At 40.1% G+C, this 13,841-nt stretch overlaps 1 long non-coding RNA gene across 1 annotated transcript; it reads left to right on the forward strand.

The window, feature by feature from the left end:
• The first annotated feature begins 998 nt into the window (after window positions 1–998).
• LOC110124343 (uncharacterized) lies at window positions 999–12,018 on the forward strand. The gene is made up of 3 exons (XR_002309762.2): window positions 999–1,272; window positions 3,189–3,275; window positions 11,693–12,018. It is a non-coding gene; the product is annotated as an uncharacterized lncRNA (long non-coding RNA).
• The last annotated feature ends 1,823 nt before the right edge of the window (window positions 12,019–13,841 follow it).

Here is a 13,841-nt window from a genome sequence, read left to right on the forward strand (position 1 = left end):
AGTGGGCTGCCATGCCCTCCTCTAGGGGATCTATCTTCCCAACCCAGGGATTGAACCCAGATCTCCCGCATTGCAGGTAGATTCTTTACTATCTGAGCTACCAGGGAAGCCCAAGAAGACTGGGCTTCTTCCCAATCTTCCCAACCCAGGAATTGAACCAGGGTCTCCTGCATTGCAGGCAGAATCTTTACTAGCTGAGCTACCAGGGAATCACTATTTATTCTATAGTGGAGACCAAATTTTTGAAAAGGTTAACAAATATATGAACTTAATAATCTCAAAATGTGGCAAATTCTGTGAAAAATAGTGGAGAGGGAGATGGTGGAGAATATTTGGGGAGCTTTTAGGGTACTAACATCTGAGTAGGTGGCATTGAGTGAAGCCGAATGGTGAGAGGGAAGTAATCATGCACATATTTAAATAGAGTTCTCTTTTTTTAAAAAAAAAAATTATTTTACTGAAGTATAGTTGATTTACAATGTGGTGTTAATTTCTGCTGCAGAACAAAGTGATTGTGTGTATATATATTCTTCTTCATGTTCTTTTCTGTAATGATTTATCACAGGATTTTTAATATAGTTATTTGTGCTATACAGTAGGAACTTGTTTATCCATTCTGTATATAATAGTTTGCACCTGCTTGTCCCAAACTCCCAATTTATTCCTTCCCCCACCACAACCTCCCCCACTTGGGCAACCACAAGTCTTGAACAGAGAATACTAAGTGGGAAATATTAATGTTCTTTAAAAGGAAAATGAACTTCCAACTCAGAAACTAGTTTTCTGAAAGGGCTTTAAGAAGATGAGGAGAGAAATGACCAGTTAGGGGACAGATCTGTAAACAAAACTGTAGCTTCCTGAATACAAATCTTTACGTAACAGGAGCTGGGCATGCTCAGCTGTTAGCCAAAGGCGGTTAGCGGTCCCACTCAGCCATTGATCATCATCGCAGTGAGCCCCTCCCCCAAGAAAGCAACCAGCGAGTGACCGTTAGCGGTCCGCCTCAGCCATTGGTCAGCATTGCAGTAGGCACCTCCCCCTCCTCTGTATAAAAGGAGCCAGAATTCAGCCTGAGGGAAGATGATTCTCTGAGAGACTAGTCTGCCGACTGCTCTGTCTGCTAGCTTTGCAGTTACAGTCGTTATTCCTTGCCCCAGCAACCCGCCTCCTGATTTACTGGCCTTTCCTGTGGGGAGCAGAGCGAGTTTCGGCTGGGTTATCACTTACGGTGACAGTTTCTAAAGTCAGAGATGACATGAGCCTGACCCCCAGGTAACCTCTTTGTTCTCTCCTCCTCCTTATCGCTCCTCAGTCACTCTGACATCTTTGCTGTTCCCTGAACATTTCAGTCCACCTCAAGGCCACCACACATGCTCTTCCTCTATCTGGAATGCTTTTCCCCCAGAGTCGTATTTCTTGCTCTCTCATTCCTTTTGGGTCTTCAGTCAAATATCACATTTCTATCGAGGCCTTCTGTTGCCATTCTATTTAAAGGTGAACATGCTGTTCCCAACTGGCTTTATTATTTTTTTCCATAAAACATCATATTATGATATATATTTTATTCTTTTTTTATTGGCCAGCCATCCCTCAACATTCTATGTAGATTCCATGAAGGTAGGGAATTCTGTCAACTTTGTTTACTGTTGAATCCCCAGGACCTACCTAGAATAAGGCCTGACATAGAGCAGGTGTTCAATCTCTATTTGTTATGTAAATGAAATAATAAATGGTCATATTTGAATATAGATAATATACAATATGAATGTAATTATATAATTCTATATAACATAATATGGATATGAATATATATAATATAATATAGAACTAAATCTATATTATAGTATTAAAATTATTATACTTCAGGCTAAATATGGTAAATAGAACATATCTGTTTATCTCTATTCCCTCCAGAAATTGCTGTAAAAAAATATAAAAGGCATAAACTCATAAGGACTAAGAGAATGAGAGGAGACAGTAGCAGAAAGGAAATTTCACCAAAATTTTCATGACCAATAGTCTTATTTTGCCAGGCTGGGAAAGCTGAAACATAAGCCTGCAGGGGAGAAACAAATTAGATAGCAGTTGTTTGTGCCAAAGATCCTTAGATAGGTTCAGGATTTGGAGGCATCTTATATCTCCCTCGTCCCCCTGCATCTTTCTCAAGAAGCTACTAGAGTATATACACCACCAAACAGAGGAGAAATTGAGAAAGAAAAATCTAGGATTGAGGATACAGGACTCTAACACAGGAGAGAGGTAAAAGAATTTCCAGAATGAGACTAAAGAGAAGTCCCAGCCTGACAGATGGTCATGAGGCATAGGCAGCAATCAGTCTAGACTATAGGAGACAGACAAAAGACTTCAATGTTGACATCTTTAAAAAAGAAGAAGAAACTGAAAGACAACCTGGTATATTTGAACATACAGAGAGATTTTACAATTCTATCAGAATTTAAGTAAGGTTCAGTTAGTTTATAGGGACATGGAAAACTAAAAATATGAGAAAAGAAATGATTAACTCTGAGGTAAAAAAGCTATTAAAAAAAAGAAAGAAATAAAATTATGGTCAACTTAGGTGGTACTAGTGATTAAGAATCTGCCTGCCAATGCAGGAAACATGAGACACAAGTTCAATCCCTGGGTCGGGAAGATCCCGTGGAGGAGGGCATGGTAACCCACTTCAGTATTTTTGCCTGGAAAATCCCCATGGACAGAGGAGCCTGATGGGCTACAGTCCATAGGGTTGCAAAGAGTTGGACACAATTGAAACAACTTAGCACATAGTGGCTCAACTGTGAATAATATTTATTTATTCATCACAATACTACAATTGAGAGGTTGAGGGGGGAGGGTAAGTCTTTGATGTGTGTGGGGAAGTAATCATTAAAAAAAAAGAACAGTATCTTCCATAGTTGGGAGTAGTAGATATTATCTAAAACTGAAATACCAAAAAATAACAGAAACATATTATTTAGAAATATAGAGATGAAGACAAGAAGTGGTTAAAAATTTAAAATGACTTCTGGAAAGCAGCATTAAGGGTAGGGTAAAGTAGAATAGGAACTGAAGTTTTCCTTTACAAACCCTATAAGCCTTGACTTTCTAAGCAATATGTACATGTTATATTTTGATGTAAATAAAAAATAAATTAATAAGAGAAATGTATGATTTCTTGTTAATCTCAGGAGAAAGATCTTGAAGTAAGACATGTTTATGTTGGAATACCTGTAAATATAGAAGATATAGAAGATACAGGAAATATTTGTTAAATGGTAAGTGAGTAAATGAATAATGAGTTGTCACAAGTTTATTTAAAAGTTGAGAGTATATCACTGGCAGCCGGTGAAATAATGAGAGGCCCTGCCTATATTTAAGGAAGCCCAGAAAAGATATGCACTTGTGTACCCCACCACAATGGAGCCCCAGGGTTTCTGCTCAGTTTAACCTATTACACAGTGTAATGCTGGCAAAAATTGCTCATTTCCATAGAGCTGACTTCGCAGATTTAAAAAGTCCTGAATGGGAAATAAATATGCTGCTCTTAATAAATGTCTAGTTAAGGTAGAGTTAATATAGTTAAATGTGAAAGTGTATAAATGATATATTTTAATAGCATTCAGAGCACATTTCAGCATCAAGATAAATGCAAACTTGAAAAAAAAAACCTCTAACATCCTCTAAACACATTGCCTTATCATAGCAAATGATAAATTACTGAAGAAAAATGTTATTCTGCAGTGTTTTGAAGATTAAGTAGAGTATGAATGAAATTAACATTGTGTATAAGTGAAGCTGTGACTATATCATGTCAGGGTGGTAATAAAATTGCAAAGGGGAGAGAATTAGAGTTTTATGCCACAGAAATGGAAGTAGTTTTCATTTTAATTGTTTTTCTTTAAATGGATTGTTTCTGTAATATACTATATTCTTTCCAGTTCACAGATGTTCAGGAGGGATAAAAGAGTTATAAAATATTCTAATGTGAGCTTCTAAAATAGCTTTTTTGGAACAGAAAAAGAACAGCCTAAAGAATTCAGAATTTTTAAAGTATAGTAAAGCATTCATATTGCAAATTTAGTGATTCGCATTTTGTGATATGGGAAAACAAATGGACTTTTAACTTTTATGCCATAACTGGCCTTTTAGTCAAATAAATCAGTTTCATCTATGATATTCCACTTTTTAAGTCGGGTGTCTCTCTACAATTCAATTTCTTTTTCCTCATCTCATCTCCTGCTAGCAGTTCTTTATTCCTGGTGTTAGAAGTCCCCCTTTTCTCTATCAGATAGATGGGGTTCTGGTCTTCACCTGAGCTAACTCAGCAGGATTGATGTGTTGTGCCAATGTTGTAGGCTCCCGGCTATCCACTCTATCTCCCTCCAAGTTCCTTTCTCCCTCCCCTCAACCTGTAGCCCCTACCATGGGCTACTCAGCTCATCTACATCAGCTCCCCCAGGGATGCTGTGTTCCTTGCCAGTTCTCTATTTGAATTTTCTTTTCTGCTTCTTCATATTTCTTTTTAGAAAGCCATTATTTTTCCATGATTCTAAAGCTATTTGTACCCTTGTTCTGTGTACAAAGGCTCTTGTTAATCCCAATGGCTCTGCTTTTCTCTTACTATCATAATTGCCTTTTCCTTCTGGCCCACATGGTCAGAGCCTCATTTATATGTCCTGAGATGGGGATCAACTGCCTTGGGTGGGTTAGAGTTCTATGGGAGACTAGCCTCAAGGTTAAAGTGCCACTTTAATCATTTGTTTAAACACCACCAACAAGTATTTACTAGGACCTACTATGTAGCAAGTACTATGCTAGGTTTATAATGTTGAACAAGATAGGATCAGCTCTGTTCTTACGAAATTTAAAATCAGGTGGATGAAATATGCATTATACATACAATTGAAATGAATTCATTGTGAACCCAGGATTTCCAAGTAACATAATGCTAGGAGAAAATACAGGATGCTATATGTTCACATAACTAGGATGTCTGACCTAATAAGGGAGTTAGGTAAAGTTTCCTTGAGGAAATGACTTTTAAATAAAGAGCTGAAGAATAAGTTAGAGTCAGCCAGGGAAAAGTAGAACTTTGTCCATAGAAGGAACCTGAGACACAAAGGCCTTAGGCAGGGCAGACAGTGGTGTGTTTGAAAAAAACCAAGAAAAGGACTGAGAGGCAGGAACACAGGCAAGAAGGTACAAGAATGAGGTGGGAGCCTGTGGAAGAAGCAGATCACGTAACCTGGTACCCAAAGGGCAAGAGGAGGCTTAAATGGAAGTATGATTGGTTCAGATTTGACCAGACCGACATTATGCCAAATGGATTGGAAGGGCATGAGTGTGGATGGGGGACTTTTGCTCCAATCCTCTTCCATATCCAGATCTATTGTGGATCCAGGGCTTCCTGTGGTCCTGCTACTCTGTCACACGTGGAGGTGGGGGAGTTAGGGTGAGGCATGGCACGCTAACTCCGTTGAGATGCCTTGACGAGGTTTCTCATCTAACAGGAATATGGCTATTAGAAGAGTCTCTCAGTTTTCCTTTGGGCATTTCTCTCATTTCTCAATGTCCGATCAGTGATTATTTTAAGCTTGCTTCTGCTTTCCTAGTCTTGACCCTCTGATCCATCCTGTGGAACATAAAGCTCTAAAGTAGCAAAGAACTGGGTGCTCGCCCTTGTTTATCATGTGGGTCATCTGATCGTCCACAAAACAAAGTTACTCTTGAGGTAGGGAAATGTGTGCTATTTTGAATGGAAAAATCTATTCATTAACTACATTGTCAACATTATTGACAAGAAAAAGACCAGTGATAGAATGAGACATTAAAGAAAAATACAAACACAAATTTCCATTTGTCTAACTGGAGGGTTGTATTTATTTGGTTTTAAAATTCCATCAGTCCCTCCAGAAGGGAGGGACCTACCTACCTACCTACCTACCCCTCCTAACTTCCTCTGCACAGCCCAATAAAAAACAGATTTACGGTGGGAAGCAACACTATTGGATGATATTTTATTTTCTATCAACTATTTAGAAAAATGAGTCATTTTACTCATCATGCTATGTATAATTTTCAGCATCAGAACATTTTTTAATGTTTACCCTGTAATTCAGCACTTAATATCACCAGATAAAAATACTTTCTGACTATACGGGCAAATTCCTTCCTCCCTCCCTCTCTTTTTACCTCCTTTCCTCCTTTTCTTCCTTCTCTCTTTCTCCCCTTCCATCAGTAAGTATTGTTTATGACATTCAAAGTATTAACTTCACTTCAAGGTAAAATTTGAATGAAATTAACAATTTCGACAATGATTCCAGCATTGTCCTAAAATGGCCCCATACTACCTGGTCAAGTCAGATGACATCCTAACCATATAGATTTTGCAACTGCAAATCCTGTCGGGTGTATTTATTTCAGTTCACCTGGGCCTTCTCTACATGTGTGCCTTCTTTAGAGGTGTATGAGAAATGATAGAATATTTGGGTGGAAAGGGAGCGTCTATTCTGTAGAAAGAGGGGGAGATAAGGTGACGATACAGCTCTGTACAACAGACGCAAAGAAAAACTAGGCACTGTGTGAACTACCAAGCACTGCAGTGTGTGGAGTCCTGGTATACATAGGCAAGTGAGGAGAGATCCATCAGGGAGAGAAGGTGGGAGGCAGCCAGAAGCTTAGGGAGGTAGGCTCACCGAACATGTCATCATGCTTATCTAGGGCATCGCTGCCTCCCCGACCAGCAGTGGAGATGCTGACTACACCACACAGCCCCCTTGGGCTCTGTGCATTTGCACAGCTGTTCACCCACCATGGGCTCAGCAGACATTTATTGAGCACTTCATATGAACATGTCATTGAGATAATCACAGATCTTTTTATTCTTTTTTTTCTTTTTTTGGATCTTTTTATCCTTGTTTCTTGTAGGAGCAAAATAGAGTGGATAAAGAAGGGGTCCTAACAGAGCAACATTGGCAGGGATGCAGAGAGAAAGGAAGATTTCATTCTGATTGAGTCTGAAGTTCAAATATGGGAACTAATGCTTAGCCATTAGGTAAAATTATGAGATATGAAACTGTAACATATGCATGAGGTATCTGTTAACCCTTCATTTCAAATAAGCCTAACATGAAAACTTAACCTTAGAAAAATTAGGTAGGACTGTTTCTTACATTATGAAAGAAATGTAAGGTGCCCTGCTATATAAAAAAGATTCTATAAATAACAAGTGTGTCTTAAGTCACTATGACACTGACTAACAGAAAATTCTTAAAGAGATGGAAATACCAGACCACCTGACCTGCCTCCTGAGAAATCTGTATGCAGGTCAAGAAGCAACAGTTAGAACTGGACACGGAACAACAGACTGGTTCCAAATCAGGAAAGGAGTATGTCAAGGCTGTATATTGTCAAGGCTTGTATAATAAGCAAGGCTGCTTATTTAACTTCTATGCAGAGTATATCATGTGAAATGCCAGGCTAGATGAAGCACAAGCTAGAATCAAGATTGCCAGGAGAAATATCAATAACCTCAGATATGCAGATGACACCACCTTTATGGCAGAAAGCAAAGGACTAAAGATCCTCTTGTTGGAAGTGAAAGAGGAGAGTGAAACAGTTGGCTTAAAGCTCAACATTCAGAAAACTAAGATCATGACATCTGGTCCCATCACTTCATGGCAAATAGATGGAGAAACAATGGAAATAGAGACTTTATTTTTTGAGCCCCAAAATCACTGCAGATGGTGACTGCAGCCATGACATTAAAAGACGCTTGCTCCTTGGAAGAAAAGCCGTGACCAACCTAGACAGCATATTAAAAAGCAGAGACATTATTTTACCAACAAAGGTCCGTCTAGTCAAAGCTATGGTTTTTCCAGTAGTCACATATGGATGTGAGAGTTGGACTATAAAGAAAGCTGAGGGCCGAAGAATTGATGCTTTTGAAATGTGGTGTTGGAGAGGACTCTTGAAAATCACTTGGACTGCAAGGAGATCCAACCAGTCCATCCTAAAGGAAATCAGTCCTGAATCTTCATTGGAAGGACTGATGCTGAAGCTGAAACTCCAATACTTTGGCCACCTGATGTGAAGAATCAACTCATTGGAAAAGACTCTGATGCTGGGAAAGATTGAAGGCAGGAAGAGAACAGGATGACAGAGGATGAGATGGTTGGATGGCATCACTGACTCAATGGAGATGAGTTTGAGTAAACTCCAGGAGCTGGTGATGGAAAGGGAAGCTTGGTGAGCTGCAGTCCATGGGGTCACAAAGAGTCAGACATGACTGAGCAACTGAACTGAACAGAAGGCATAGACTTAGATAAAAGACTTGAAATGTTAATATATCTGTGTAAAAATACAGTTCAAGCTACCAACATGTCATTGCACATGACTTTTCATAATATTTCTGTGAAAGTCAAACTGTACCTGTAATTGTGATTACAAATTACAACTAACATTTTGTAAATGCAAACATCTTAATTTGAATGTACCCAACAACTGAAAATAGGTAGGATGGCCATGAGGCTCCAGTTATAGGTTACTTGACAAAATGATTTTAGCATGGATTCTCAGAGTTCCCCCTTTAGTTCTTTTCCCTGGCTGCATCTTAAAATCATATAGTGAGCTTTTTAAAAAATCTCAGAGCCCAGGACACACCATCAGAATCTTTTGGAAATAAGACCCAAGCATCAGTAGTTTTTAAGCTCCCTAGACAATTCTGGTGTGTGACCAAAACTGAGAACTACTACTTTGGGAAGTGCTTCTCAAATTTTAATGTGCATAGGATCTTGTTAAATGCAGATTCTGACTCATTAGGTCTAGAGTGGGGCCCGAGATTCTGTACTTCCAACAAGTTCCCAGGTGGTAGTGATGCTGCCAGCCCAAGGGCCACACTGTGACAATGACATTAGATCTAAATCTTGTGCACCAGAGTATCTGGGGGAACATCTGATTTGACAGTGGGGACTTGATTTCTCCAGATCTCCTCATTCTGGAGTACAAATAGAATTATGTAACAACAACTCGAATTCCACTAGCTCTTGTTTAAACCAGTTCTTATAGATATATAGCACTCCTGACCCCCTCCCATGAAAAGAGACCCAGTAAATGTGTCCCTTGATAGTTCTTGGGTAGGGGGGTGGTCTTAGGAAGGTCTTACATAGACTCACAAATATTTTCCCCCTTCTCTTGATTAGCTTTGTTTCATTGAGACCCTACTTCTTCCCTCCAATCAAAGGACCCACAAGGATTCCAATGGGAGCTACAGCTGGTAGTCAATTCTAGGTGAAAGACACCACCCTATCCTCAGAATCCCTTGTCCCAAACTACTCTGGACAGCTCCAGGGGTGAGGGCTGTTTTTCCATTAAAATGACTTCTTTCTCAGGAGGACCCCCATGGCCTACCATGACTGTTCTGTCTGAATCCTTGCTCATTTTCAGGTAGGAACCATGGACAAATCAAGTTTTGTTTTTAGAAAGAAGAGAACAGGTCCAGTAAAAAAAAGGAGTGCTGAGAGGAGATGAACCGTTTGTGGGAGGAGTTCATACCAAGGACCACTATAGCCACAGTCTCCATAGCAACAGGAGCACTTATTGTGATTGCTGACCAATGGGCTATGCAGGGTTAGGAGGGCGGACTCCCTGGCAGTGTGTCAGTGTTGGGACTTTTGGATGTTCCACAGACTGGCTGTCTCATGCTAGAGTGGCCTTAGTTCCAGGGCAATGGGAGGGCAGGGTTCCTCATCAGTGAAGAATTCTGTGGTTAGAGAAGCACCTTTCCCTTCCTCTGTGATCATCCAACCTCTCTATAATCCCCTCTTGTCATTTTTCCAAGTTACTTTCGCTCTCCTTGTGCTCCATTCCCATCTTATATGTGTGTCATATATGTGTTTACACTCTATGTTACTATTAAACACACAATTATCTTGTCCTTTACCAAATGCACATTTCTTTTAGTTATCTTAGCCGGTGACTAGCCAGTCGAGTGACCCTAGTAATGATTTTAAATGCCCCCCTGCAACAATTTACAACCATTAAGAAATACTAGCATAGTGTATTTTATGCTATTTTATTTTAATAGCATAAAATAGCATAAAAATATCATATTTTAATCCCTTAATGTTGTAGTATAAAATAGCAAATCCTGGGAAAATTCAATGAGGCCTAGATTTCCAAGTCCTCCTATAGACATTTATGCCAAATGAGGTCTATGACATTATATGGCTCACTCTTTTGCACATATTTCTATTGTTTCATAAGTAAAACTCTCTTGAATAAGTATCATCTGCTTTCCAAACAGAATGGAAGTGCAAAGATCCCATAAAGTTTTGTCTTACTGAAGCAAGCAGCTTGAGTGATACTACGTTTAATTATTTTAGCATAGTTTAAGATGTAGGAAAGCAGAATCACCACCTCCACTACCACTGATGTGTGAAAACCCATGCTTTTCAAACATACAAACTAAATTAATGCCAGACCCTTCATTTTACAAAATTTCTCTTAAATGTTGTTTCTAGGATTCATTCACATCAAAGCAGCTTTTCAGCAGTTAACCTCCTGTACAATATGAAACATACATGCCTCTCATTCTGCACAAAACCTTTTTTAATCATGCAGTCTGGATTTAAATGCTTTCCAAGGAGAAGAAAAATCCCATGTTTTCACATTTGTAATCAGAGGTTAAAACAAGATAAAAAATCATCTCTGAAGACAAAAAATTTAGTCCTGGAGAGCAAACAATAACATACGATGTTTGCCAATGTTATAGTATCTCTGGCAGAGAGGCAAAGCTGAGTGGCTCTCGGTTCAGGCTACAGCCAGGGCTTGCTTGAGCATACAGGTCCCACTCTTACTGGCACCTCCTGTAGAATGACAAGGTGGTTGCTAATCCTATGGGGTGGACATCACCACTATCAGGTCACCCTCACTAGGACTTTCCCCAGACCTGGTAGATTCACCCAGTCAGGCCTAACTGGGTGTTCAACGAGGCATTTCTGGGCTAGAGAGGTCTTCAGAAACCATGTATTTCAGTCCTTTTGTTTACTATGGATGAAAAGGCAAAGCACTTGCCCAGAACCATAACTGGAGGCTGGCACTGAGACTACAGGCTTGAGTTCTTGGCTTCTAGTCTTAGACTCTCTCTCTCTCTCTTTCTGCCTGTTACCATAACTCTGCACCTCTTTAGCTCTAAAACGGAGTACTCCTTGTTAAACTGCTAGTTAACCTGTTCATTAATACTGACCATGGAAAACTCTGGGCCCTGAGCTTCTGATACAAAGAACTGATTTGTTAGAAAAGACCCTGATGCTGGGAAATATGGAAGGCAGGAGGAGAAGGGGACAACAGAGGATGAGATGGTTGGATGGCATCACTGACTCGATGGACATAAGTTTGAGCAAGCTCTGGGAGTTGGTGATGGACAGGGAAGTCTGGTGTGCTGCAGTCCATGGGGCTGTAAAGAGTCGGACATGACTGAGGAGCTGAACTGAACTGAGCTTCTACAGCTGTAGCATGGGTTCATCAACTGGGAACACAACAGCAAACCCCAGGCTTCCACAGACTCGCCTGCTCCTGATCCCAGACCCCTGGGCTCTTAGCTGGGGTCTCAGAGCTCCCTAATTCGCTCCCAGTAGAAATCTTAACCTGATACTTTCAGCTTTTGCATTAACGCTGTCTTGATTTCCTCCAGGAACAAGCAATAGCTCATGGAGTGTTTTCTGTCGGCTCCGCATGGCTCCAAATCACAGCCCGTGGCCAGGAGAGCTGCCAGCTCCCTCAACAAAGTTGGGAACTTTGTGGACCCCACGAGACGCCTTATTTATTACATCTCCCAGAGAAAGCAGACTGGGGCAATAATCGTCAAAGTAATATTTACCCCTTAATAACTGCCTATTTTTATACCAGTGTTAGAGGTTAATAGCAGTGTTATTTACTCCTCTGCCAAAAAGAACTGAAGGATGTGAAATGTGGCAGTCAATAAAGCTGAACAGTCAGATAAATAACATTCATATTATTTCCTGACAAATCCTTCTGCAACCCAGGGATATAAATAACCCTAAGAAAGCAGTTCCTGCATTACAAGTTTACTGATGTGTAAAATGTAATTTTAAAAAGAGCTGCAAACCCTAGAAGCATTGGATTCTGTAACTATATACTCCGATAGCACTCAGGATGCATGTACACACACATGTGTGTGTGAGTCCTCTGGAAACACACATGCATTCTACAACATACTTACCACCATGTATCCTTGTGAATGGAATGTCAGTGTGTGTAGTTATTGCCTCTCATTTCCTCTCTACTTCTGTGATATGCACTCTTCTGCTTTTTTCCTACCTCACTGGTGGCTTTTTCTTAAACTCCTGCTCTTACACTTTTCATTTGGAGCACACAGGAGCTCTGTCCTATTCCCAGGTTTTCTGCTCTGGCATCTTCCTAGGTGATCCTATCCATTCTCATGGCTGACACACATATGTGTATCTCTAGCTCTCAGTCTCCTGGGGCTCGAACTCCAATATTAACAGGCTTCTTGACATTTCCAACTGAAAGTATAGTAGGCATCTTGGCCATGGTAGGGTCATAGTGTGGCTCTAATTTCTACCCCCGAACTGCTTCCTATGCCCCTACTTTCTACTGTCCTCCCCACAGCAAATGCTACCATTTCCTATGCAGTTATTCAATTTAATAACCAAGCACCTTTTTAATCTCTCTGATATTCACCTGCCCTCTATCTTGTGTGTAATTCACAAACAAGTTCTATAAATTTTTCCTTCAAAATGCATCAGGAATTACATTCATTCATCTGTCTTCTTTCTGCACCACTCTCCCCCAGTCTACATGTACCATTTTTCTGACTGCTTTCCCAGATTCTACTCCAGCCTCCTCTCATTCATTCTCCTCTCAGCATAGTAAGCTTTTAAAATATGAATTCAAATATCTTTCTTTGGCCTGAAGGCCCTGGGACCTGACCCTCCTCCCTCACCTCCTTTCCTGCCCATCTCCCCTTCTTCTTTGTCCTCCAGCCACAGTGTCCATTTCTTCGATCCTCCGACAGATTAAGCAGCTTCCTTCTGCCTGGGGTATTCTGGAGCTGGTGTTCCTACACTGGCTCCCGCTTGTCAGCTCATGAGCAGGTCCTCTCTGGTGGCTTACCATCTAGTCTGAGTAGATGCACCAAAACCCATGTCACAACATTCATATCATCATCACTGTTTTTTCATAACATCTACTATTTCTTGAAATTATGTTGTTCCTAGATTTGCTTATATGTTCATTAGTTATCTCCACCAGAATAAAACCTTCATAAAAGCAGGACCCTTGTTTGTCATCTTCACCACTGTATGTCCAGTGCCTGGGAAACAGCCAAGCACATAGTAGGTGTCTGTACTAATGTCCTAGGACTGCCATATAAAATGTACAACCAATCTAAATAACAGAAATTAATTTTCTCAAGTTTCTGGAGGCTCTAGGTCAGGGTGTTGACAAGGTTGGTTTCTTCTGAGGTTTCTCTCCTTGACTTATAGATGACCACTGTCTCCTTATGTCTTCACATGGTCTTCCCTTTGTATATGTTTGTGTCCAAATGTCCTCCTTCTTATAAGGACACCAATCATATTGGATTAGGGACCACCCAAATGACTTTAACTTAATTAGCTCTTCCAAGGCCCTCTCTCAAAATAGAGTAATATTCTGAGGTACTGGGGATTAGGACTTCAATGGATGAATTTTGGGTAGGGACACAGTTCAGTCCATAACAGCATCAAATAAAAAATAAGTGATCATCGTGAAAGCTAATATTATTGAGACATTATGTACTAGATGTTGTTTTTAAGTACTAT

This window comes from Odocoileus virginianus, chromosome 1 (assembly GCF_023699985.2).
Source record: "Odocoileus virginianus isolate 20LAN1187 ecotype Illinois chromosome 1, Ovbor_1.2, whole genome shotgun sequence".
NCBI classification, from domain to species: Eukaryota; Metazoa; Chordata; class Mammalia; order Artiodactyla; family Cervidae; genus Odocoileus; species Odocoileus virginianus.